A 25,429-nucleotide genomic window follows, 5' to 3' on the forward strand; every position below is an offset into this window, starting at 1 on the left:
TTTTGTTCCAACTTCCTGTTTCCGCATAGGTGAGACTCACAGAGGGAATGCCCGACGTCGGCAGCCTGTCTTGATCGCCCGAGGCTGGGAGGAACAGAAGATTTCTGGGGCAGGAAATTTAACGGCGTCCATCTCGCCGGCCCTGCGCGGACCGGCAGGAATTTTCTGCGGACCGATACCGGTCTGCGGACAGGCGGTTGAAGAACTGTGTTCTAGCAATAGGATTATTTCCCCATACTCGCATGCTCTGCAGAAGGAATCCACTCCGGAATTTTCACTCTGCCTCTGTAATACTTCACTGATCGGTTTAGCGCCCTCTACAGCCAGTACCTTAGCACTGACAGGCACTTACCTATGTGAAGAAGAGGCACCTGTAATAATAGGCTAAACAAAGTGTTCTGCTGAAAGTAAGGAAACAGTACTATTAACCGCCAACACAGGCTCCAAAGGACCGCAGTACAATTCCCCAAGAAAAGGAACATATAAATAAATTATTTCCGGTCCACAAGAACTAAGAGGCCTCTAAGAAGCAGCTTGGAGAAGCATAAACAGACTGAAACTGTAAACTGTCTCACCTATCTACTGGAGAAGTCCTACAGCAAGCTCTTGCTACTGTTGATAGGAACATAAGAATAGCCTTACTGAGTCAGACTAATGGTCCATCAAGCTCAGTAGCCCGTTCTCAAGGTGGCCAATCCAGGTCACTAGTACCTGGCCAAACCCAACGTGTAGCAATATTCCATGCTACCGATACAGGGCAAGCAGTGGCTTCCCCCATGTCTTTCTCAATAACAGACTATGGACTTTTCCTCCAGGAACTTGTCCAAATCTTTCTTAAAACCAGCTACACTATCCGCTCTTACCACAACCTCTAGCAACGTGTTCCAGAGCTTAACTATTCTCTGAGTGAAAAAAAATTTCCTCCTATTGGTTTTAAAAGTATTTCCCTGTAGCTTCGAGTGTTCCCTAGTCTTTATAATTTCTGAAGGAGTGCAAAATCAATTTACTTGTACCCCATTCTACTCCACTCAGGATTTTGTAGACTTCAATCATATCTCCCCTTCAGCCATCTCTTTTCCAAGATGAAGAGCCCTAACCTTTTTAGTCTTTCTTCATACGAGAGGAGTTTCATCCCCTTTATCATCTTGGTTGCTCTTCTTTGAACCTTTTTCTAGCACCACTATAGCTTTCTTGCCTCTACAATCAGGAGACTGCACAAATTTAACTTGCATGGGAGGTGTGCAAGGAAGAAACCTTTGCTAAGAAAAACATCAAGGCCAGACTGAAGTTTCCAGAGAGAACGTAGACAAACACCAGGACTTCTGGAATAATGTTTTATGAAGATGAGTCTAAAATTGAATTATTTGGACACCAGAAAAGAGGACATGTTGGCGTACACCGAATACAGCATTCCAGGAAAAGAACCTCATACCAACTGTGAAGCATGGAGGTGGAAATGTCATGGTTTGGGGATGCTTTGCTGCAGCAGATTCTGGCCAGCTCACCATCATAGAATGAACCATGAATTCTACTGTGTATCAGAGGGTGCTTGAGGAACATGTGAGACCATCTGTGGACCCTGCAACACAACAATGACCCAAAACATACCAGTAAATTCACCAAGGACTGGCTGAAAACTAAGAAATGGAGAGCCCTGATCTTAATCCCATCGAAATGCTGTGGGGTGATTTGAAATGGGCTGTACATGCAAGAAACCCCTCAAACATCTCACAGTTAAAATAATTCTGCATTGTGGAGTGGGCCAAACTTTCCTCAGACCAATGTCAGAGACTGGTAGATGGCTAAAAGAAGCGTCTCACTGCAGTTATTTCAGCCAAAGGGGGTAACACTAGCTATTAGGGTGTAGGGTCCTTATTTATTCCTGTTAGAATACACATTTTTGTGGATATTTTTTGTTTGATGAATAAATTAAGGAAAATTGTTGTTGTTTACCTGCAATTACATCCCTTTTTTTTTCCAGAGATAAATTTAAAAAAAAAAGATTTGACATTGATATATGAACTTTTTTTTTTTTTTATATATTCTTTATTCATTTTCAAGATTACATTAAGTGTTAAAATATATTCATTCACATAAACAATAAATACATCACTTAATCATTGACACATTTCATGATATATGAACATTTCTTAAGAAAAATATGAATATTTAATAGGGTATCCTAATTTTTTCACATGACTGTACATAGTCTCTTTTTCCAGTGCAATAGGTGAGACATTCTAGACAATAGAGATGTACAAAAGCAGTCCCCCCCAAACAGCCAGGGTAGGCTTGCTGTGCAGGCCTTAAGACTGAGGACCCAAAGGCTGTCCTGCCTTGCAGCAACATCTACTCTGCAAAACTTGAAAACGTGGGGAGAAAAGAACACATTGCTGCCCCGCAAATCTCAGGAGGAACAGATCCAGTTCAGACCATTAAGAAGCCACGCTGCTGGTAGAAAGCACCTTGCCGGAAACAGGAGACTATTTCCCAGAAAGAATGTAAGTTGATGAAATGGCCATATGGATCCATTTGGATATTGTGGCCCTAGAAGCAGAAGCACCCCGCTTAATTGAATGAGTCAGAACAAACGAATGGCCAGAAAGTCAAAACTCGTGAGTGACCTCCCATCCACGCAGGAGATCCCTGAGCACATCCAGATGCCACAATAGGCGGTCCTGAGTCGAGGAACCTGTCGGCAGAAAGACATACTGCCCGTTCAACATGAAAAGCTGAAAAAACAGCCTAGAGCAGGGGTGTCCAATGTCGGTCCTCGAGGGCCGCAATCCAGTCGGGTTTTCAGGATTTCCCCAATGAATATGCATTGAAAGCAGTGCATGCAAATAGATCTCATGCATATTCATTGGGGAAATCCTGAAAACCCGACTGGATTGCGGCCCTCGAGGACCGACATTGGACACCCCTGGCCTAGAATAAATCCAACCAGGAAGCATCTGAAAGAAGGCCAAAAGAGAGCCTAGATAAAGCTAGACAACACTAGGCTAAGGTCCAAGGCAGGGAGGATGGACATCCAGCCGTCCAACATGATGGACCCCCTGCACGAATTGAGCGACATCAGGATGAGCCACCATCGGGATCCAAATAAGAGAGCCCGGCTACCGGGACCCACATAAAAGCAAAAGTGAGCATCAGTGAGATCAGAGCTAAATAAGGATCCATCTGATCTTGGCCGCACTAACATTGGAAGGGCTACCCTGGACGACTTCTTAGACTTTAGAAGAGCCTCAACAATAAGGGCAAAACATCTCATATGCCCAAAGGTCACATGCTCAAGAGCCATGCCGGAAGAGCAAAATGCCCTGGAACTGGCATGGTAAGCAGACCCTGTGTGAAAAGGTCAGAAGAAATGCTCAGCCCAAAGGCTGTGACCAAGACACCTATGTGATCAAATTGAAGCCACCAGCATAACATGGCCAGGTTGAACCAAGATCTTCTGAAGGACACGGCCGACCAATGGCCTAGGAGCAAAAACAGACAGGAGAAATTCCTGCTGCCAAAACTGCACCACTGCGTCGAGCCCTCCGCTTCTGGGCTCGGATATTTGACGGAAGAAGTGAAACATGTTCTTGTACCATGAAGTACCCATGAGATCGATGCGGGGACTCCCCCAGTGCTCTACAGTCATCTGAAATGCCTGTGGAAACAGTAGCCACTCGCCCGGGTTCAGAAACCATCTGCTGACGAGTTCTGCTTGCACATTGTCTACTCTCACCATAGGCGCCAAGGGAAGATGCTCCGCCCAAGAAAAAGTAGGAGGGCTTCCTGAGTCAGAGGAGTGCTCTTGGTCCTTCTCTGTCGACTGACACAAGCTACTGCCACCGCATCTTTGGAGAATACCTTGACCCCTCGGTCCTCTGGAGTCTTCTGTAACCTCATCTGTGCATCGGAGTTGTTACCGCCGTGGCTGGCACTAAAAACCGTGCTATGGTTTTGTAAAAGGGGAATATATGTTTTGAAAAATGTGATCATTATTTTTTTTTAATAACTTGTATGATTTTGTATTTTGGGGAAGTTTAAGAATTGCATGTTAAACGTATTTTAAGATCAGAATGTGTTTGTTCACCTTTGTTTATATTTTTCTTTTGTATCCTACATAGGTTTTTGGTTATGAGGGAGCTGAACTCCTTATCTTTCCACCTAAACCCCCCTCCCGCCATTCTCTATTTCTGTGCATAACACTCTTCCTTCCTCAGAGTTATCTTTGACTCCTCTTTCTCTGCTCAGATCAAACAAACTTCTAAAACCTGTCACTTCCTCCACTATAATATTGCCAAAATCCAACCTCTAATCTCTGAGCACACTACCAAAACCCTTATCCATGCTCTCATCACCTCTCACTTAAGACTACTGCAACGTACTTCTCTCAGGTCTTCTGCTCAATCACCTCTCTTCCCTTCAATCTGTTCAAAATGCTGCTGTACAACTCATAAATAATACCTTGGTACTTTAGATAGATTGTGAGCCCATCGGGACAGACAGGGGTAATGTTCAAGGCCCAGTTAAAAGCCCACCTGTTTGAGATGGCTTTCAACTCCTAACTCCTCTCACCTTGGGTTCTGCATCCCCAACCCTCTATATCATGTCTATCTGTCCAAGTTAGATTGTAAGCTCTTCTGAGCAGGGACTGACTATAAATGTCAAAATGTGCAGCACTGCATACGCCTTTCAGTGCTATATAAGTGATTACTAGTAATGCTTGAGTGCCTGATTGTCAACCGCTTAGATAATTTTGATAGGCGGTATATAAATAACAAAAATAAATACCTAAAATAAATAAACTGCATATTACATACCAGAACAATTGTCAATGATAATGCAAAGTGTAACTCACCTTTAACTCCACTTAAGGATTTGGTGGGATATAAATCCACATATAACATAACAGTAATCTAGGTGAGAGGTGATAAAAGTGTGGGGTTTTGGTAGTTTGCTCTGAAAGGAATAAAGGTAGTGCTAAAGAAGGACAATGCCATTGCCGACAAACTGAACACATTTTTTGCGGCTGTATTTACCAAAGAGGATATACACAACATACCAGAACCCGACAGGCTATACGCTGGAAACAAAGATGGGAAACTGACAGGGTTAATGGTCAGTCTAGAAGAGGTATGCAGGCAGATTGATAGGCTTAAGAGTGATAAATCCCCAGGACCGGATGGCATCCATCTGAGGGTTATCAAGGAACTGAAAGGGACTATAGCTGAACTTCTTCAACTAATAGCCAATCTGTCTATCAAATCAGGAAAGATTCCGGAAGACTGGAAAGTGGCAAATGTTACGCCAGTCTTCAAAAAAAGTTTGAGGAGAGATCTGGGAAAATACAGACCGGTGAGTCTGACCTCGGTACTGGGAAAGATGGTAGAGGTGCTGATAAAGGACTGCATCACTGATCACCTTGACGGACATGATGTGATGAGGACCAGCCAGCACGGCTTCAATAAAGGAAGATCTTGCTTGACGAACTTGCTGCACTTCTTGAGGGAGTAAACAGACAGATTGACAAGGGTGACCCGGTCAACATTGTATACCTGGATTTTCAGAAGGCATTTGACAAGGTTCCGCATGAATGGCTACTTCAAAAAATTGCGAGCCATGGAATCGAGGGTGAAATACTCTTGTGGATAAAAAAACTGGCTGGCGGATAGGAAACAGAGAGTGGGGGTAAATGGACAATACTCGGACTGGAAGAGCATCACCAGTGGGGTGCCGCAGGGCTCGGTGCTTGGACTCGTGCTCTTCAACATATTTATAAACAATCTGGAAATTGGTAAGACGAGCGAGGTGATTAAATTTGCGGATGATACGAAGTTATTCAGAGTAGTGAAGACACAGGAGGACTGTGAAGATCTGCAACATGACATAACCACGCTCGAGAAATGGGCAGGGACATGGCAAATGAGGTTCAACGTGGATAAGTGTAAGGTGATGCATGTCGGTAACAAAAATCTCATACACGAATACAGGATGTCCAGTGCGATACTTGGAGAGACCCCCCAAGAAAGAGACTTGGGAGTACTGGTCGACAAGTCAATGAAGCTGTTCGCGCAATTTGTGGCGGCAGCAAAAAAGGCGAACAAAATGCTAGGAATGATTAAGGGGATCACAAACAGATCAGAGAAGGTTATCATGCCACTGTACTGGGCCATGGTGCGCCCTCACCTGGAGTACTGCATCCATGTACTGGTCACCGTACATGAAGAAGGATACGGTAATACTCGAAAGGGTTCAGAGAAGAACGACTAAAATGGTTAAGGGGCTGGAGAAGTTGCTGTACAGTGAGAGATTACAGAAACTGGGCCTCTTCTCCCTTGAAGAGGAGACTGAGAGGGGACATGATCGAAACATTCAAGGTACTGAAGGGGATACACTTAGTTAGATAAGGCCAGGTTGTTCACCCTCTCCAAGGTAGGGAGAACGAGATGGCACTCTCCAAAGTTGAAAGGGGATAGATTCCTTACAAACGTAAGGAAGTTCTTCTTCACCCAGAGAGTGGCAGAGACCTGGAACGCTCTTCTGGAGTCTGTTATAGGGGAGAACACCCTCCAAGGATTCAAGACAAAGTTGGACAGGTTCCTGCTGAACTGGAACGTACACAGGTAGGGCTGGTCTCGGTTGGAGCGCTGGTGTTTGACCTAGGTGCCGCTGTGTGAGCGGACTACTGGGCATGATGGACCACTGGTCTGAACCAGCAGCGGAAATTCTTATGTTATTATAGAGAAAGGAATGACAGGCTTTAGCAGTCAGTTGGATTTGTACAGAGAAAGAGAGAGAGGAATCAAAGATGACTCCAAAGCTGCGACCTAATGAGACAGTGAGGATAAGAGAGGCGAAGAGGAGATGTAGGTTTAGGTAGAAGGATACATAGCTCAGTCTGGGCCATGTTCAGTTTTAAGTGGTGGTGGGACATCCAGGCAACAAAGTCTTGGATTTGGAAAAATTGAGTAATTAAATATAACACCAATCATTCCTCTAATTTTTCTAAAACATGTCACTTCCTCCTCTATAATATTGCCAAAATCCAACCTCTCATCTCTGAGCACACTACCAAAACCCTCATCCATGCTCTCATCACCTCTTACTTAAGACTACTGCAACGTACTTCTTTCAGGTCTTCTGCTCAACCAGCTCGCTCTCCTTCAATCTGTTCAAAATGCTGCTGTACAACTCATATTATGCAAGAGCCACCCCTCTCAAGTCACTTCATTGGCTCCCCATCCGTTTCCGAATACAGTTCAAACTCCTCTTACTGACTTACAAGTGCATTCACTCAGTAGCCCCTCAAAATCTCTCATTACCGCGTTCATTGGGTAAGTCCCTCTAATCTATACCCGTCTCCTCTACTGCCAACTCCAGTCCCCGTCCCTTTTTTCTTGCCACGCTGTATGCATAGAACAGGCTGTTTGAGTCAATATATCATGCTCCATCTCTAGCAGTATTCAAATCCAAGTTAAAAGCCCACTTTTTTGAAGCTGCTTTCAACTCTTAACTCCCACTCATCATCAGATACCTATACATTCCTTTTGCTAGAAACTCCCCAAACTTGAGATGTCCTGTCTGCCCAAGTTAGATTATAAGCTCTTCTGAGCAGGGACCATCTATTGAATGTTAAATGTACAGCATTGTGTACATCTTTTAGCGCCATAGAATAAGCAAGTAGTAGTAATATTTGAAGGGCATAAATAAATGCCACCAAAAGTCCAACTCCAACATTAGACAAACCCATGAAATATATTGTATCTTGATTTTAATTTGTTTTTATTGTAGCATGTGTGAGTGACCTCATGCAAGCATATTTCAATGCCGAAACACAGTACTGTGTCAGGCCTTGACTTTTTATGTTTGAATATTAATAAACAGCTTTTACATTCATCCGGCTAAAACTACTGTATTTGTGAAAAGTCCGTTGCCCATCCCACTTTCTTCTTGACGTGAACATAAATAAACAACAAAATGGCTAGATCTTCCTCAGTCCTAGTTCTGTTGCCTAGCAAGTCCTTTCCACCACAATATTTTCACACTACACTTCAATATACTGTATTTTAAATAAAACCTATGACGTAATTACATGTGCTTCTTTGAAGCAATTATTGAATAATTTTATTTTCCTGAGTTCTTTAACTTTGTATTTCGAAACAACTCAAAAACCGAAACGGTAGAAAGCAATATTCAGATTAACACACAAAAAAGATATATAATTGTTAGCATTCTCCCTCATCTAAACTTTCGAAGTACAGTTCGCAGCGAAGATAGGATCAGAGTTACGAAAAGATCTACGGTTGTAAGAGTCCCAGCAATAATACGCTACGGTTTTCATATATTTACATATAATTGCTAAAACAAAATTTCGCAAAATTACTTAGGTTAATTGTCGGCTCGCCCGCTGTTTTCAGCGTGATGGGCCGCGTCAAGTGAAATGTCCAAGCCGTTCTTCATCGGAATACAAGACGGGGAAAAAAATAAGCTTTTTTTTTCACCCCCCACCTTTTCTCCCCCCTCCCTCCTCGGCTGGCACCGCTGACTGTTTGCTGGGGCAAGGCGCGTCTGGCGCCCAGTCTACATTGGACTCCCCGTTGCCAGCAATGCCTCCTTGCAGAACGCCGCTTCCCTGCTTCTACAGCCAGCGCGAGTAGCTCTCAGCAAAGTGACGTAACGCAGCCGGGGTTCGGCAGTAGAGGAGGAGGAGGAGGCCGCGCGCTCCGATCCCGCAGCCCTGATTGGTCCAGGCCGCGGGAACCTGGAGAAACCCGGCTGCAGGCCTCGGAGCGTTCCACGACTGGAATCCTGCGCCCGCCACAAAGAGAAACGGCGGCGCGCGCACTAACGGCCCGACGGAGCACGGCCAGGTAAGGCAGCCTGTGCTCGGGGATGGGGGAGGGCAGCCAGGCTGGGGGGAACGTAGGCGGCGGCGAACAGGGCCCAGTTCTTGCAGGCTGCAGCTAGGCGCAAGGGAAAACAATGGAGGAGGCGCTAGGCCTCTGAAGGCCACGGCTAGGCCTGTTACACCGGCAGGCTTAGGCCTTTGCGGCCTGGGACTTAACTGTGCATGGGTGGCATGCAAGAAGGGTCAGGATGGGGATATTTCAGTGTAAAGAAGTCATTTAGGAAGGCTCTGAGAGGGGCGAAAGAAAGAAGGGCAGCGTAGTATTCCAGGCGTTTACAGCCGGAGAGGGAGAAAATGGCGGAAAACAAAATGTCGGGTTGCGGCTGCTGCAATAAGGAGGAGGGGTCCTGGACATCTCCCCTTATAATTCTGTACATTTCTTCAGCTAACGGTGGGTGCAGACTGAAATAGCCTGGGAGCTAGTGTGCATGTAGCTTGGAGGGAGATCTTGCGCTGGTGGCTAGGCACTTGTTGAAAACGAGATGGCAGAGACCGCCTCTCCCACGGCCACCGTGGTCGCCATATTGAGTGGAGGCGCTCTATTGCTGCTGTTGCTGCGGGGGGAGGGGGGAGGGGGGCTGGGAGATTGACAGGACCAGGACGAGCTGGATGGGGTCTCCCAATGGCGAACAGCTGCGTCCCCTGTTCCGCGCCTTACTTGGGCGGTATACGCGCATGGAGCATGCTGGCAGCCGTGAGGGAGAGAGAGACGCTTCCTGCGGCACTCTCTGGAACCATGGCTTTCCAGTGGGAAGATTTTGCTGCTCAAGATCTTTTGTCTCGACAGCCGGATTCCTTTCTTCTTTTTTGTCACTTAAAAGCCAAGTTATGTCCGGTTCCATTGCATTTGATTATTGAAATTTAATGATTCCACGGCGAGGAAAAGTGATGTTTTCTTTCTTTCTTTTTTAAATTGGTATCAGTGATTGACGCGGAGATGATATTTGGGAAATAAGAAAAGCTATCCAGTGCTGAAGCAATTGACATGGTTGGAGATTATGGGATAGGCTATTTTGATGCATTTTATTTATAAGTGCTAAATACAGACCACGTACAGTATGTGGATTTCTCACATTAATGCATTTTGTCCTGACCTGAGGAAAAGGGTTTTTTTTAAATCCCATGAGAGGTAGTCAAAATATGTTATATTACTCCAATAAAAAAGCTTTACCTTATCTTTTTTAAGTTCAACTTGTTTATTATATTTTTTTAAAAGAATACATACAATTGGCAATATGTCAATAACATAGATAAGAAATAATATTTAACAAGTATAATGTAGCACAACACTTTGTGTTAAAATAAGATATATGTGCAAAAAATAGACCTAAAGTATTTTATATTCTGCTTTCTAAAACTTTACAGAATTGAACTAACAGTTCTCAAATTTTATTAAACTTTGTTATAGTACTTTGTTGTTCTGCCAAATCCTTCTCAAATATAAGAATATTACAAATGGAGGACCACCAGAATTGAAAACAAATAGAGTACAGTATTATTTTAAGTTATGTATTACAGTTGATAATACTAATCTACCTAAAAATGGTGGAAGTGGATGAGTAAATAATAATAAATAAATAAAACTACTCCACTTGTTTAATGTAAGAGCACTATCCCCAATGGAAGAAAAAGCCTCGAGTATTATCACGGCAGAGCAAGAAATGCTCAAACCTCCTCCACCCACATCATTGGCAAAAAAAACTTCCGAAGAGAATGGGCAATTACCACTAGTGGTAGTACACTAGTGGTAATTGCACATTCTCTTTGGAAGTTTTTTTGCCAATGATGTGGGTGGAGAAGGTTTGTGCAGTTCTTGCTCTGCCGTGATAATACCTGAGGCACTTTCTTCCGTTGGGGATAGTGCTCTTACATTAAACAAGTGGAGTAGTCTTATTTATTTATTGTTGTAGTTGATATTGCCATATAAATGCCATAACCATAAGTATATCATGAGTATCTTGTCCTATTTCTGAGTTAAATAAGGATCATATAACAATGTGGGTTTGAATATGGACACCAATAAGGCATCATTGGGCTTTTTCACTATGACCATTATTACAATGAGTGAGAGAGAGTATGGGGTCCTTCTATTAAGTTGCGCTAACCGATTTAGCCTGCACTAAAGATTAGTGTGCACTAAATCAGCACACGCTATATAATAGATTTCTCTTACCTGGTGGACAATTATGACAAATTATGCAAATTTAAACTTGCTGATTCTAGACAATAAAATGATTGATTTTTTTTAAAAAAAAAAATCCAAAACTTTTATTGTAAACCTGTTATATGTTCATTCAAAAATTTTCATACTGTATTTACAAATTTAGGACCTCTTTTACATATGGGAATCACTACCACAGCTTTGTAAAAGGAGCCCTTACTGTTTGCTGCTTATGTTTAAAAGCAACCATCAAAACACAGTTATAGATTAAGGCCTTTTACTAAGCTGTGATAGAGGTTTCTACCATGACCCAGAGCGCTAAGGCCCGGATTCTGTATAGGACGTCAATCCCGGCCAAAGTTAACCCGATTCTGTAACCGAAGTCCTGCAGACGCCGGTTACAGAATTGGGTTTAACGTGCCCAACATCCCTCCCCGGACCCACCCCCTCCCATGGCCCCCCATAAGATTGCTGGCAGGAGGGTACCCAACCCCTCCTGCCGGACCCCCCCCCCCCCCAGCGAACACCACCACCCCGGAATCCCCCTTGACTTTACCAGCAAGTTGGACCGGATGGCTCCTCACACGTCCAGCCAGCAGGCCCGCCTCTGTCAAAATGAGGCTGGCCCGCCTCTGTCAAAATGAGGCTGGCCCGCCCCTACCCTGCCCAACCCACAGGATCCTAGAGCCTGATTGGCCCAAGCGCCTAAGGCCCCTGCTATAGCGGGAGGGGCCTTAGGCACCTGGACCAATCGGGTCCTAGGATCCTGTGGGTTGGGTAGGGTAGAGGCGGGCCCGCCTCATTTGGACAGAGGCGGGCCTGCTGGCCGGACGTGCGAGGAGCCATCTGTTCCAACTTGCTGGTAAGGTCAAGGGGGGGTTCTGGGGTGGTGGTGTTGGCTGGGGGGGTCCGGCTGGAGGGGTTGGGCACCCTCCTGCCAGCGATCTTATTGGGGGCCGTTGAGGGGGTGGGTCGGCAGGAGGGTTTGGGCACCCTCTTGCCGGTGATCTTAGGGGGGAGCCATTGGGAGGGTCGGCAGGAGGGGTTAGATACTTTCCTGCTGCGATCGTTGGGAGGTCCGTTGGGGGGTTGGCAGGAGGGGTTGGGCACCTTCTTGCTGCGATTGCTGGGGGGAGGGGAGACTTTTGTGGCCTTAGCCGCGCCTGCTATACTGATTAATGCAGGGAGATCGTTGCTGCTATTAGGTACAGCGGCTGCGTCTACTTACCCTGTAGGCCAGCATTTTGCTAGCCTACATTGTAAGCATCTCCTGTTCTGCTAGGGAGACGCGTAGGGCCGCCTAGGTTTGCTTAAGGCTACCGCCTAGCCTTAGGCGAGCTTAGGCAACTTGCAGGCCTCTCTAGGCTCCCTGGAGGTGCCTTCAATATAGGTGGCCTGCCTTGGTAGCATTTTTTTTTTTTTTTTTTTTAGAAAAAGTGCCTCCCGATTGGCTGATTAGACAGCTGTAGGATGCCTACAGTTGCCTACAATCAGGAGCACTTTGCAGAATCAGGGCCTAAATGCTCCACCACTTATAGAAATTCTATGAACTTTAGAGCATTTAGCGCTCTTCTTGGTTGTGGTAGAAATCTTTTAACGTAGCTTAATAAAAGGGGAGGTAAATTTGTTTCTTTCTGTGAAATGTATTATATATTTGATGTGGCGGTAAATAGCCTAAATTTTCCTTTTGATATACTGTTTTACTAGTATCTTGTTATTTTCTTTAAATAGGACATTCACCAGTATAAAGAAGATAATCTGTCATACAGACATTATATAGCCTTCCAATGTTCAAATACAGAGGTATGTTTGTGTATGTGAATATTTTTTAAATTATTTATGCATTTTAAACGACAATATTACAAAAGAAAAGATATGAGAAATCACATTATATCAGAAAAAAATTGAAATTCTTTAAAGAAGAAAGAAATAGGTATATGGGATTTGGACTCTGTTCTGAGCCCACTTGAGACAAAAAGCCAAAAGTAAAAAAACAACATACTGAGCTCTTTGCAGAGTAAGAACACATTCACTCAAATACTGGAGAACAAATGTAGCTCCCAGTTGCAACATCTGAAGTCTTGACAATAGAACTGTCTTCTTTTAGTTTACCTGAGAAACATCAGGAAACATTCAAATAGTTCATGACCATCACATCTCTGTTTCTGAAAAATAGGTTCATGAGTCATTCCCTATCAGAATCCAGTTCTAATTGAACCAATAGCATTGCAGGAGTCTTATAAACTTTCCCATAGACACTCAGTTGGTCATGGTGAAGAAGTTTTCTTTTTAGCACTTGGAAGGTAGTATACTTTTGAGCATGGAGGAATGGAAGTTTCTGGGACCTTTAAAGGTTAAAGGAGGTATCTTTTAAACATAAAAGCAGAAATAGAAAGGAAAAAATTCTTTGGAAAATTGATCAGTTGTAAATTCCACCATCTGACCATTTTTTCCAGCATCTAAGCTCTTTCTTAAATTGATGCTGTCCTTCATCCAGATCTCTCTATGTTCTTCTAAAGTTTTCAATTTTCTTTCAACAGTTTCTGATTTTTCCCCTAAATCAGAGACTTCTCTCTATGAGGTCTGTGACTCTTATATCACAGATCCCTTATTAGAGGAAAGTTTTTGAATTTAGGTGCCCAAATGCATTTGAAAAGCAAATGCCGCTTCTCAAATAGAATCTAAATATTTGGGGTTGCATCAAGGGAATCACCTTAGCTCCAGCATCGATAGCAATTCTCACAGCTGTCCTGACTTCTTAATCTTGTGCATTCCTCGACAGCATCTTAGATGCCAACACTACAACTTCCATGGGCATTGTTTCCAGCGTGATTGGATGATCTCTTCGCAAAACTCCAACAATGGTACCTCCTCTTCTGCTTAATTTCAGTTTCACATCAACTTCTCACACTACCCCTTCCAACATCACACTCCAGAGACGCTGGCGGTAGTGGCTGTGCTGGGACATTCCTCTCTTCAGGAGACAGAGTAATATCTTCTAGGGGAGGTTACCTGACTCCTTGCCAAGGAGCTATCCCAGCCGAAATGCTCACCAAAACAGGTCTGGCAATTCACTACAAAGGAATCCATCAGCCCTATTGAAATTGAAACAGTACCCGGGTCCTAAGGATAGACCCAGGTAAAACATTCTCAATGTCTCATGAACCATCTTTATAAAGCTCCTTACCAAATATTTTAATTCATGTATGACTAATGCAAAGTTGTTTTTGAAAATTTGCTATAAATTTGCTTGTTTTTTAGTGAGTCTCTTGCAGCATAGTTAACATATCATGATATAAAAGCAGCTCAGTTTGGAATATTTAGCACTGCCGCAGATATTGCAGGTCGGTTACGAGTTAGCAAATTGCTAGATGCGACAACACAGAAAATGGCATTAGTGTTTAAGCCAACAGATGCAATTCTCCTGAGGAAGCTCTTTACAAAGTGAAACAGAGACGCTCGTTGAGCACTTTAAAATAAGCACTTGAACACTTTCTTCTAATTCAACTAGAACACCACACTATCAGCTGCCCAATAAATTGGTCGAGAAAACAAAGCTAAGTACAAGATTTAAATTGAAAGTGTGTGTTTCCAATAATGTCTGTTTAGGTTATTACATTGAAAATTAGATTAATTCATTTAGTTATGAACAAGTTTTAATGAAATTAATTTAAATCAACTGGTATTCATAAGTAAAGTAATATATAAAATATCATTAAATAATAACGGAGAATCAAAAGGGACCAATAATAGCTTGCATTAAGGCTATACTGACAAGACTAGTTCTAATGTCACAATAGCTGCAAGCACTTGAGGTAGCCCTTCTCCAATATTTATAGATATACCAGATTGAAACATCAACAATAAGAAGGAGGAAAACATTAAAATATAGTCTATCTACCATTTGATTGAGTAATTAGTTGGTGACTTTTGTTGTGAAGAGATTTTGATACATATTTATTTATTTGGCATAGCTGGCACCATTTTTTCAGTACTAGCTCAAAGTAAGTTACATTCAAGTATACTAAGCATTTCCCTTACCCAAGAGGGCTTACATTCTAAGGGGTCATTTTACTAAGCTACACAAAATCTAGACTTAGCATGTGCTAACGTGGGACTTTCCCATGTATTAAGCCATTTTTAATGCAGCAGTATTGAGGCCTTTTTAAAAATGTATATATTTTTTCAGGTCTTGCACTAATTTTGCAGAAAAAAATTAACCCAGGAGTACTTACCGCTTCCTATTTAGGAGGTGCTGATTGTTTCCTTGTTAAATCAGGGTTGTTCAGGTAGCATGCAATGATGCAAATGTACTAGCTGGATAAGACTTCCCTGCCCATGACACTTTCTCCTGAAAAAAAATGCATAGGATACACCTACAGGCAGTTTACTGCAAAATACTTTAAAATGTTTTACGATAAGATTTTCTTCCTGTATTAAAATGTGCATTAGCACAAAAGACAGTTTAGTAAAAGGGCTCCTATATTTGTATCTGAGGCACTGGAGGGCTAAATGGCTTACCCAAGATCATAAGGAGCAGCAGTGGGATTTGAACGGGCTTCCCTGATTGCAGCCTGGTTCTCCACTAGATTACTACTTCTCCATTCTCAGAAACACAATTGAAAATATGAAAATGTAAAAATTCTTTAAAAGGTTTGTTGTTTTCATTTTTGAGTGGAATGTTACCATATATTTTGTTACTAGTATTTTAGCCCGTTACATTAACGGGTGCTAGAATATTCTGTCTCTCTCTCCCTCCCGCTGTCTTTCTTTCTGTCTGTCTCTGTCCCTGGCCCCCTTTGTCTGTCTGTCTTTCTGTGTATCTCCCTGCCCCTGTGTCTTTCTTCTTTTCTTTCTGTCTCCCTTCCTCCTGCTGTCTGTCTGTCTTTCTATCTATCTGTCTCTCTCCCTGCCTCCTATGCAGCAGCATTTCTCTCCCACCACTTCCCTGTGCAGCAGCCAAAGCAGCATTCCCTCCCCCTCTATTTCCCTCCCCCCCCACACCACTTCCCTGTGCAACAGCAGTAGCGTTTCCTCTACCCCCCTTTCCCTTCCCACGGTCTGTCCAGCTCCTTTAGTCCCTTACTGCCCCCCCTTCCCTTCCCGCGGTCCCGACTACGAACCTGGCGATCCCAGCAGCGTGTGCAGCAGTCTTCATATGCTGCTTCAGATCCTTCTACTGCCCTGATTTACTCTGGCACGTCCCTGATGACATCATCAGAGACGCGGCAGAGCAAATCAGGGCAATAGAAGGACCCGAAGCAGCGTGTGAAGACTGCTGCACACGCTGCTGGAATCGCCAGGTTCGTAGTCGGGACAACGGGAAGGGAAGGGAAAGGGGGGAGCAGCAAAGGACTCGGGTCCCGGGCGGCGGGGTCAGCGCAAGAGCCGGGGTGGAAAGTTGCTGGGCTCCTCGGATCTGTCGTGGAGGCCCGGCCGACTCCATTTCTCGGTTCGTCCCGGGGAGGGGGGGGCAGGAGGCGCTCTTTGTGCCCCAGTCCTTCGGAGGGTGCGTGAGTAGTCGGGAGGCCTAGGCGGTGACAGGGGCTGCGGCAGACGTCTATGAGTGACACCAACTCTCACTTCTTCTCTGTCACTCCCGGACCGCTGCCCCGCACCCTCTGATGACTATGGTACACTTTTATTTTCCCCCTCTGTGGCTGCCTCTAAATGTCCCAGCGCCTAACGCGCCTGTTGCGTCTCTAGCGCACCTTCGGATACGTAGTAAGTGCGCATGCGCACTCTTGCCAGCACATCCCGACAGATCAGATCTCAGGGAACGCGCGGTGAGTGCGCGCATGTGCGCTTAGCGTTTTATTATCATAGATGCTTCAACTTTTTATGTAATTTTCCCCCCAAAACCTTTTACTTTGGAAATTTTCAATGTTACATACCAAGAGCATTCTTGAAATAGAAAATGATGTATTAATAAGGAAATCATATAGGATTTAATTATACCCTGCCCGCCACCCCCCCTCTCCCCACCCGCACTTTTTACTAAGCCATGATAGAGATTTTTATCCCAGGACGAGCAGGCAGCATATTCTCACATGTGGGTGACGTCATCCATGGAGCCCTGATGCGGACAGCTGCAAAAGCATTTTTGCTTGAAGAACTTTAGAAAGTTTGCGATTAACCCGAGTGCCTTCCCACCCGATGTAAGGCGCGCGTCTCCTCAATTTTCTGTTTTCCGCCGAGCTAAGAAGTCGTCTTTTGAAAAGCTCTTCATTTTTTGTGCCTTGCCTTCCCGCTCACATGTATTTTTCTTTTTAATTCTATTTATTTATTTTAGTTTACCCTTTTATTAAAGGACTCAAAAAAAAAAAGAAAAAACCCAACGAGTTTTCTTTCCCTCAAGGGCTTCATAGTTTATTTAAAATTTGAATACACGCCTATCAAAATTCTAGGCGAGAGTACAATATTAATAAAAATAAGGGGTACAATAATTTAAAACACAGATATCTACAAACTAAGGACAAACCATACTGATTATACATGGGAAGGAACTATAAGAAAGTCAAGAAAGAAAACATATAAGGAACAAACACAAGGAATGGGAAGACATATTATGCTGCTGTATTTCTTTTAAAAGAAAAGAGACTGTAAAGAGCAGTAGCGCATTCGGAAAGGATACCCAGCATTCCTAAACATCTTTAAACAAGAAAGGGTATCTAGTGTTCATAGGCATCTTTGAACAAAAAACATTTTAAGGCGCCTTTGAATTTCTCTAAGTTAGTTTCTGATCTAATATGTAAAGGTAAAGAATTCCAAATTGTGGGAGCAGTCACAGAAAATTATTCTCGGTGGGGCTTCTTCACATCGCCTCAGCCTTGGATTAAATTTTGGCTGCGGAAGTTTCCTTGCTGATGTTTTTTTGCCTTTTTTGGGGAATTTTCACTCAACTGTTGCAAGTCATTATGGCATTAAGTTCATTCGTGCCGACTTTCCAACGACCACCTTGCAACTCGCCTATCTTCAATGAGGGTTCCATCTTATTCTTAGCACCCTATCTTTGGGCGAGCTGTGACATTTAAGGTACCGGCGGATAGGCCTCAAAGGTACCCGTTTCTTACATCTGCAACCAGTACCAAGGGTGCCCAGAGTATTGATGGTACCGAGGGTTCCAAAGAGAGCAATGGCTTCTTAACACACCGGTAAAATGGAAGGCTCTTAACTGTGGCACCAGTGATACTGGCATCCACGTCCTAGGTCTCGGGGCAGGTTTTCCAAGAGAAGCTCTCTTAACTTAGAGTTGGGGACATGTTCCAACGGTACCGGTAAACCGATGTGGTACTGAGGGTATCAAAAGTTATGTGGTACCAATGATGCTGAAGGTACCGTCAACAATACTGGTGACCAATGTTACCGGTGAGATTTTTTCTCTTCGAGAACAATTCTATTTACCTGATGGCGGCATATCAGTACCGATCACGTCTACTCAACTATCCGATGCCACTGATGTTCATCAATTTTCAATCTCCTGGTACTGGTTTATATTGAGTTCTTTATTAATCCAGGTGCAACATCTATCGGAAGTTTTTTCACTTTGTTATTGTGTTGACTGGTGATCCCATATGGACCTTTATTTCCATTCCACAAAAGTTTTCTTTTTGGAATGGACTCTCCAACTTGGTCTTGTTTCACGATTTCTTCAGCATTGAATTGTCTTCATACTTATCTGGACATTGCTGGTCTCTTTACATACATTGGTCTGTTACAGTGTTGGTGGTGACTTCCAGAGATTCTTATGTGTCTATGACCATAAAGAGACTAGCATGCCTTTCTGGATGTTCATGTTTCTTTTCGATTATGATTACTTCATGAACACTCAAGACATGTTATGGTCTTTGGGCATGATATGGCAGTCTAATATCGGTGTACAGCCTGTCAGATGGGCTTCCGCCACTTCATAATCATACTGCCACTGTACCACCAATATCTTCAGACATGATATGGCAGTCTAATATCGGTGTACCGCCTGTCAGATGGTCTCCCGCCACTTTAGAATCATACTGCCACTGTACGACAACTGTTTGGGAGACAGTTATACTGAAACTCTATGTCGGCCACTAGAGACTTAAATTAAAACTTTTACTTCACCTCGTATTTGAAATGCTGGATTAGGACCATGTCAACCTATTTCAAATCGCCACTTCAGGATCAGGCTGCCACTGCACCATCAATGTTAGTCTGTGTTTTTTCCTTCTACATGCGCTTCTAATTGCCCACACCAGTTATACCGCCTTCCACACCCCAGGTATCGGTGCAAGCGTTTAAAGAGAAGCTCGATACTCTCTTTAAGTTAGAGTTTGGAAGCATATTTTTTAAAAAAAGCCTTCAGACACGGTGGAGAACCTGTCAGTTAGTTTTCCGTCACTTCAAAAATCATGTTTCCACTGTACTGCCAATGTTAAGCTGTTCCATCATGCTTTCCACTATATCATCAGTGTGGTTCTGGGCACAGGTCTGGTTTAGAGAATGACACGGGGAAAAAATTAGTCCCCATCCCCGTGCCCACCATCCCTGTCCCCGTTCCCACCATCCCTATAGCACTGATCTGGTATAAAGCCTGTATTTCTGTTTTAAATCCTATGTTTTAGGGTAGCCACTGATCTGGTATAAAGCCTGTATTTCTGACCTCAATACTAATTTTCAGCCATTGTGTCTGCTAATTAGGTGTAGAAGGGAGGGGCTGGAATTTACTACTAAGGTAACTGCATTATCTTTGGGACAGTGCTGAGAATAAGACTGCCCTGAAAACTTCTAAAAGCTAAGTTACTCAGAATTTCATATTCTGCTCTTATCACTGATTTTCAGCACTATATCTGCTTAATTTTTCTTCTCCTCCCTGTTTCTTACTTTAAAAAAAAACAAAAAACCCACAAAAAAATAAACCCTTCTCCGTCCTCTGTTATATCTTATTTCCTCTTCCTCCTCATAGGAAACGGTTAAGATTTATAATCCTACCCTCCCCTCACTCCACCATCCCAGGGATCACTGCTCATATATAGAGAACCAAATAATCAGGACTACTTAAATCAATTCACTTCACAATCAATCAAGATGACCTTTATTCTATGCAATCACTGTGGTGCATTAATTCCAAGACACTCTATTTGGAGGCTTAAGGCTTGCCCTATCTGTCTTCAACTTGCTAGTATTAAGGAGGAGCTCTGCAAACTTAAACAGGAATTGAATACAATTAAAGCAGCTTCCATCACTCCACAAAATCATACCAACTTGCCACCTCTACCTCAAAGAATAAAACCACCCAGGAATAAATGGGTCACAGAAGGCTCAGGAAGACTGTGACATGTAACACAGAAACATCCACCTTCACAATTATTACATCTACAGAATTCCTTCGCTCCACTAGTGCACTGCGATACTCAAGAAAACAGAAGGGAGGTGGGACTGGAACCAATGAAGGTAACTCGAGAGAACAAGCGCACCCTAACCACAAATAAAAAAGCCAAAAACAGAACACTATTGCTGTTGGGGGATTCCATCATCAGAGGCATTAACCTTGGAACATAAGTGGAATGTCTTCCAGGATCCTCAGCTACCAGGAGTTCCAGGCAAATGCTGACTATAATTAAAGAAGAAACTAAGGATTCTAACACTGATGTTATCCATCTGGGAACAAATGACCTGGCCAATAACTCCACACTTGCAGTGCGGAAAGCTTTTTGGGAGCTTGGTGAGGGCTTGAAACCTTTTGTAAAGACTGTAGCTTTTTCTGAAGTACTGCCTGCATATGGAAAGGGAGAGCAAAGAGTAGAAAACACAGAGGACTTTAATAGATGGCTCAAAGCTTGGTGTCATCAAGAAGGCTTCAAGTATATAGGAGGATGGGGGTAAAATACATGGAATTACAAGAAACTATATTGTACTGATGAGCTACATATTAATACAGCAGGAAAAAGAATCCTTGCGGAGAAGTTTAAACAATATGTTTCTAGGCATTTAAACTAGAAGGTGGGGGTGGTGTATGTATGAAGGACAATTATAGAGACCACCCCCGGCAAAAGACAAGATGTGATGGTAGTAAAGATTGCAAAACAATATCAGCAACTCACTTCTTAGCATTGCAACAGAAAGTGAAACAAAACAAAAAACTATACGAAAAAGGAGATTACTGCTGAAAAATAGCTGTAAAGTGAACGACCACAAATGCTTGCAGTTCATAATCTGTAAGCCCTGATGTTAGAGGCAGATCTGGATATTGTCGCTATCACAGAGACATGGTTCAGTGAATCCCATGGATGGGATGTAAACATACCAGAATATAATCTTTTTAGGAAGGACAGAGATGGTCAAAAAGGTGGGGGAGTAGCTCTCTGTGTAAAGATTGATATCCAAGCGACCAAAATGCAAGGGACCTGGGGAGAGGAAGAAGCGATATGAATTGCTCTGAAAAGAGAAGATGGAACTTCTATCTACGTGGGTGTAGTCTACAGACCTTCGACTCAATTGCAGCAAATTGATAAGGATCTGATTGTGGATATCCAAAAGTTTGGAAGGAAAGAGGAGGTGCTACTGTTAAGAAATTTCAACCTGCTCTTGAAGGCCGGTAGGTTTCACAGGGATTTCAGACCACTCAATCATACACCGGTCGTTCTTGTGCTGCGTACCGCTTCTTAGTGTCAATATGGGGCCAAATAAATAGGTTATTAGAAAATCCGGTGGCTTTAACATGTGATACTATGTTATTTGGCATGTCAATGAGAGTGAAGAGTCAGATTTCTTCAAAAAACAATAAGAGGTGCATAATCGAAAGGGAAGTCTAAGTCCATTTACGTCCATCTCGCAAGTCGTCCAAAGTTAAAAACAGCCTAAGACACATTTTTGAAAGAGAATTCCAACTTTTTTTTACTTTCGAAAATCGTCTAATTAAACATCCTGCCGATCTGATCGTTCAAGCCGCTAAATCGTCTTATCTTTATACCACATTTCCGTCCAACTTTCCGTCCAAGTCCAAAATGACTAGAACAAGCCCTGTTGGACGTGTGAGGGGTCTGCAAAGTGATGGACTGCACACTCAGACATGCCACCTAAATAGTGGGGTACCTTACAGGGCACTGCTGTGAACTTCACAAAAAGGGTGCCATGGCTTCTCCTCACTACAGCTCCCTTATAGGTGACGGTGAGCCCCCCAAACCACCTCCAGAATCCCCTAGACCCACTTATCTACCACCCCAATAGCCCTTATGGCTGCAGGAGCCACTTAAATGCCAGTACAAAAGGGTTTTGGGGGTGTATAGGTCAGTGCACATGTTTCAGTATCAATGCAGTGAATACAGGGGCTTATGGGCATGGGTCCTCCTCCCTATGTGTCCCTAACCCACCCCCAAGATAGCTTAAGCTGCCTCTGTGCTGGACGACTAGGTTTTCCTATGCCCGGTTGCCAGGTGATGATGGTCTGGAGGCTGAAATTTAAAGTTGTGAATAAAATTTTTATGAGGGTGGAGGGGGTTGATGATCACTTGGGTAGTGTGTGGGGGTCTGTATTATGTGTTTTCAGTGCTTATCTGGTGAGTTTAGGTGGGTTTTTGTGACTTAGACCATTGGAGCAAATTAAATTACAGTTTTTGGTGGAATTCTTTATGTCATCTATATAAAATGGAAAGAACATTAGCCACACAGAAAGGATATTTTAGTAAATTTTGAGATGTCTGAGGACCATTAACAGATTATTGTAATAAGTAGTTAACATTTTCCCTTAATAATACAATTGAAATGATGGGATGGGGATGGGGGGGGGGGGGTTCTGATTCTTTATTAAATGTTTGGATTAATAGGAAAGATTATATTGTATAATATATGTGAATGCATATGATATGGGAGGGATAGGAGGGAGGGGGATATAATTTCATTAATTTAAGTTGACTGTAATAGAATATCAAGTGATGTTTTTAAGTTCATATGTTCTTTCTTGATAACACTTCTTGTAAGATGAAAAAATGAATAAAGATTTAAAAAAAAAAAAAAAAGAAATTTCAACCTGCCGGATGCGGACTGCAATGTTATGTTTGTGGAATCGGAAAGAAGTAGGGAGTTTGTGGATGCCTTTCAAGAGGCTCTGCTCAGACAAATGGTGATGGAACCCATGAGGGAAAAGCGATACTGGATCTCATCCTCACAAATGGAGAGAGTATCTCTAATGTTCGAGGAGTATCTAATGTTGGGGTGGGTGCTCACCTGGGAAGTAGCGATTATCAAATGGTTTGGTTTGATATAATATCTAAAGTGTAGAGCAGCCGCACGATACTTAAAGTCCTAGATTTCAAACGTACGGACTTTAATAAAATGGGGGAGTACCTGAAGAAAGAGCTGTTAGGATGGGAGGACATAAGAGAAGTGGAAAAACAGTGGTCTAAGCTGAAAGGAGCAATAAAAATGGCTACGGACCTATATGTGAAGAAAATAAATAAAAACAAGAGAAAAAGGAAACCAATATGGTTCTCCAGTGGTGGAGAAAATAAAGGCAAAAGAGCTGGCTTTCATGAAATATTTAAAAAAATCAAGAAGAGGAATGCAGAAAGGACTACTGGGTGAAACTGAAAGAAACCAAAAGAGAGATACTTCTGGCTAAAGCGCAGGCAGAAGAACAAATGGCTAAAAATGTTAAAAAGGGAGACAAATTTTTTTTCAGATATTAGTGAAAGGAAGAAGATGAAAAATAGAATTGCTAAACTAAAAGATGCTGGGAACTGATATGTGAAGAGTGATGAGGAAAAAGCAAACGTGCTAAACAAATACTTTTGTTCTGTGTTCACGAAAGAAAACCCTGGAGAAGAACCAAGATTGTCTGGCAAAGTAACGCAAGAAATGGAGTAGATTCTGCACTGTTCACGGAGGAAAGTATTTATGAACAACTTGAAAAACTGAAGGTGGACAAAGCGATGGGACGGGATCCATCCCAGGATACCGAGGGAGCTCAGAGAGGTTCTGGCGGGTCCTATTAAAGACTTATTCAACAAATCTCTGGAAACGGGAGTGGTTCCAGGGGATTGGAAGAGAGCGGATGTGGTCCCTATTCACAAAAAGTGGTCACAGAGATGAAGCGGGAAACTACAGGCCGGTAAGTTTCACTTTGGTTGTTGGAAAAATAATGGAAGTGTTCCTGAAAGAAAGGATAGTGAACTTCCTAGAATCTAATGGGCTACAGCAGGGGTGTCCAACCTTTTGGCTTCCCTGGGCCGCATTGGCCGACAATTTTTTTTCTGGGGCCGCACAAACATGAAAACGCTGCAGCAAGACAGAGGAGGGAGCCGGTAAGATGGTAAACACCCCGGGACAGCAGAAGAAAACACTGCATCGCCCTCGACCAGGGCTGCACAAAATACTTCAGGGGCCGCATGCGGCCCTTGGGCTGCAGGTTGGACACCCCTGGGCTACAGGATCAGAGGCAACATGGCTTTACAAAAGGTAAATTGTGCCAAATGAACCTGATTGAATTTTTTGATTGGGTGACCAGAGAACTGGATCGAGGACATATGATAGATGTAATGTACTTAGATTTCAGCAAAGCTTTTGATACAGTTCCTCATAGGAGGCTCTTGAACAAGCTTGAAGGGCTGAAGTTAGGACCCAAAGTGGTGAACTGGATTAGAAACTGTCTGTCGGACAGACGCCAGAGGGTAGTTGTTAATGGAAGTCGCTGGGAGGAAGGAAAAGTGAGTAGTGGAGTCCCTCAAGGTTCAGTGCGGGGGCCATGGAGAAGCTTTGCAAGGACTACAGGGACACGACGGGCTACACCTGACCGGAAGAGGAAAGAATGTCCTTGGACACCATCTAGCCCGTCTACTTCACAGGGCTTTAAACTAGGTAAGTCGGGGGAGGGTACAGGCACATACAACATACCTGGCGAACTAAACTGCCAATACTTTTTTGGGGCTGAGGAAAGTAGTCACCATAATTCTGGGTCAGGGGCGAGTACGAAAACTTTCGAATCGGGGGTATGTTCATATGACAATTATGGGTCACATTGTAATTTTGGGTCTAGAGGGAGCACACATTGTAATTCTGGGACCAAGGGGAGTACACATTGTAGTTATGAGTCTAGGGAGAATACAAACAATGCTAAAGGTGTTCAAGTAGCTCAAGCAGGAACTCCCCCACTGAGACGTAACAAAAATACAACATGGAGGGCTATGTACGTCAACGCACACAGTTTGGGAAACAAGATCCTGGAATTAGAAACGGAAATAAGGAATTCCGACCTGGATTTGGTGGCAATATCTGAGACCTGGCTCACAGACTCCCACGGGTGGGACATGGTCTTACCAGGTTACAACTTGCTTCGCCGGGACAGGGAGGGCAGAATAGGGGGAGGTGTAGCATTATATACTAAAGATGACATT

At 43.3% G+C, this 25,429-nt stretch overlaps 1 protein-coding gene across 5 annotated transcripts in view; it reads left to right on the forward strand.

Annotated features, from left to right (window-relative positions):
* Positions 1–8,231: 8,231 nt before the first annotated feature.
* The window catches only part of ZNF711 (zinc finger protein 711), a 142,008-nt gene continuing 124,810 nt past the window's right edge, over positions 8,232–25,429 (forward strand). The window contains exons 1-2 of one of the 5 annotated variants that reach the window (XM_033945406.1): positions 8,232–8,864; positions 12,795–12,866. The gene's annotated coding sequence lies outside the window, so the exon portion shown is untranslated. Of the gene's footprint in view, positions 8,865–9,023; positions 9,294–9,533; positions 9,788–9,807; positions 10,032–12,794; positions 12,867–25,429 lie in introns of those variants that run through there. The other 4 variants (XM_033945410.1, XM_033945407.1, XM_033945409.1 and 1 more) reach the window with 4 other exon arrangements.

The sequence above is a fragment of the Geotrypetes seraphini genome, chromosome 5, assembly GCF_902459505.1.
Source record: "Geotrypetes seraphini chromosome 5, aGeoSer1.1, whole genome shotgun sequence".
Lineage (NCBI taxonomy): Eukaryota > Metazoa > Chordata > Amphibia > Gymnophiona > Dermophiidae > Geotrypetes > Geotrypetes seraphini.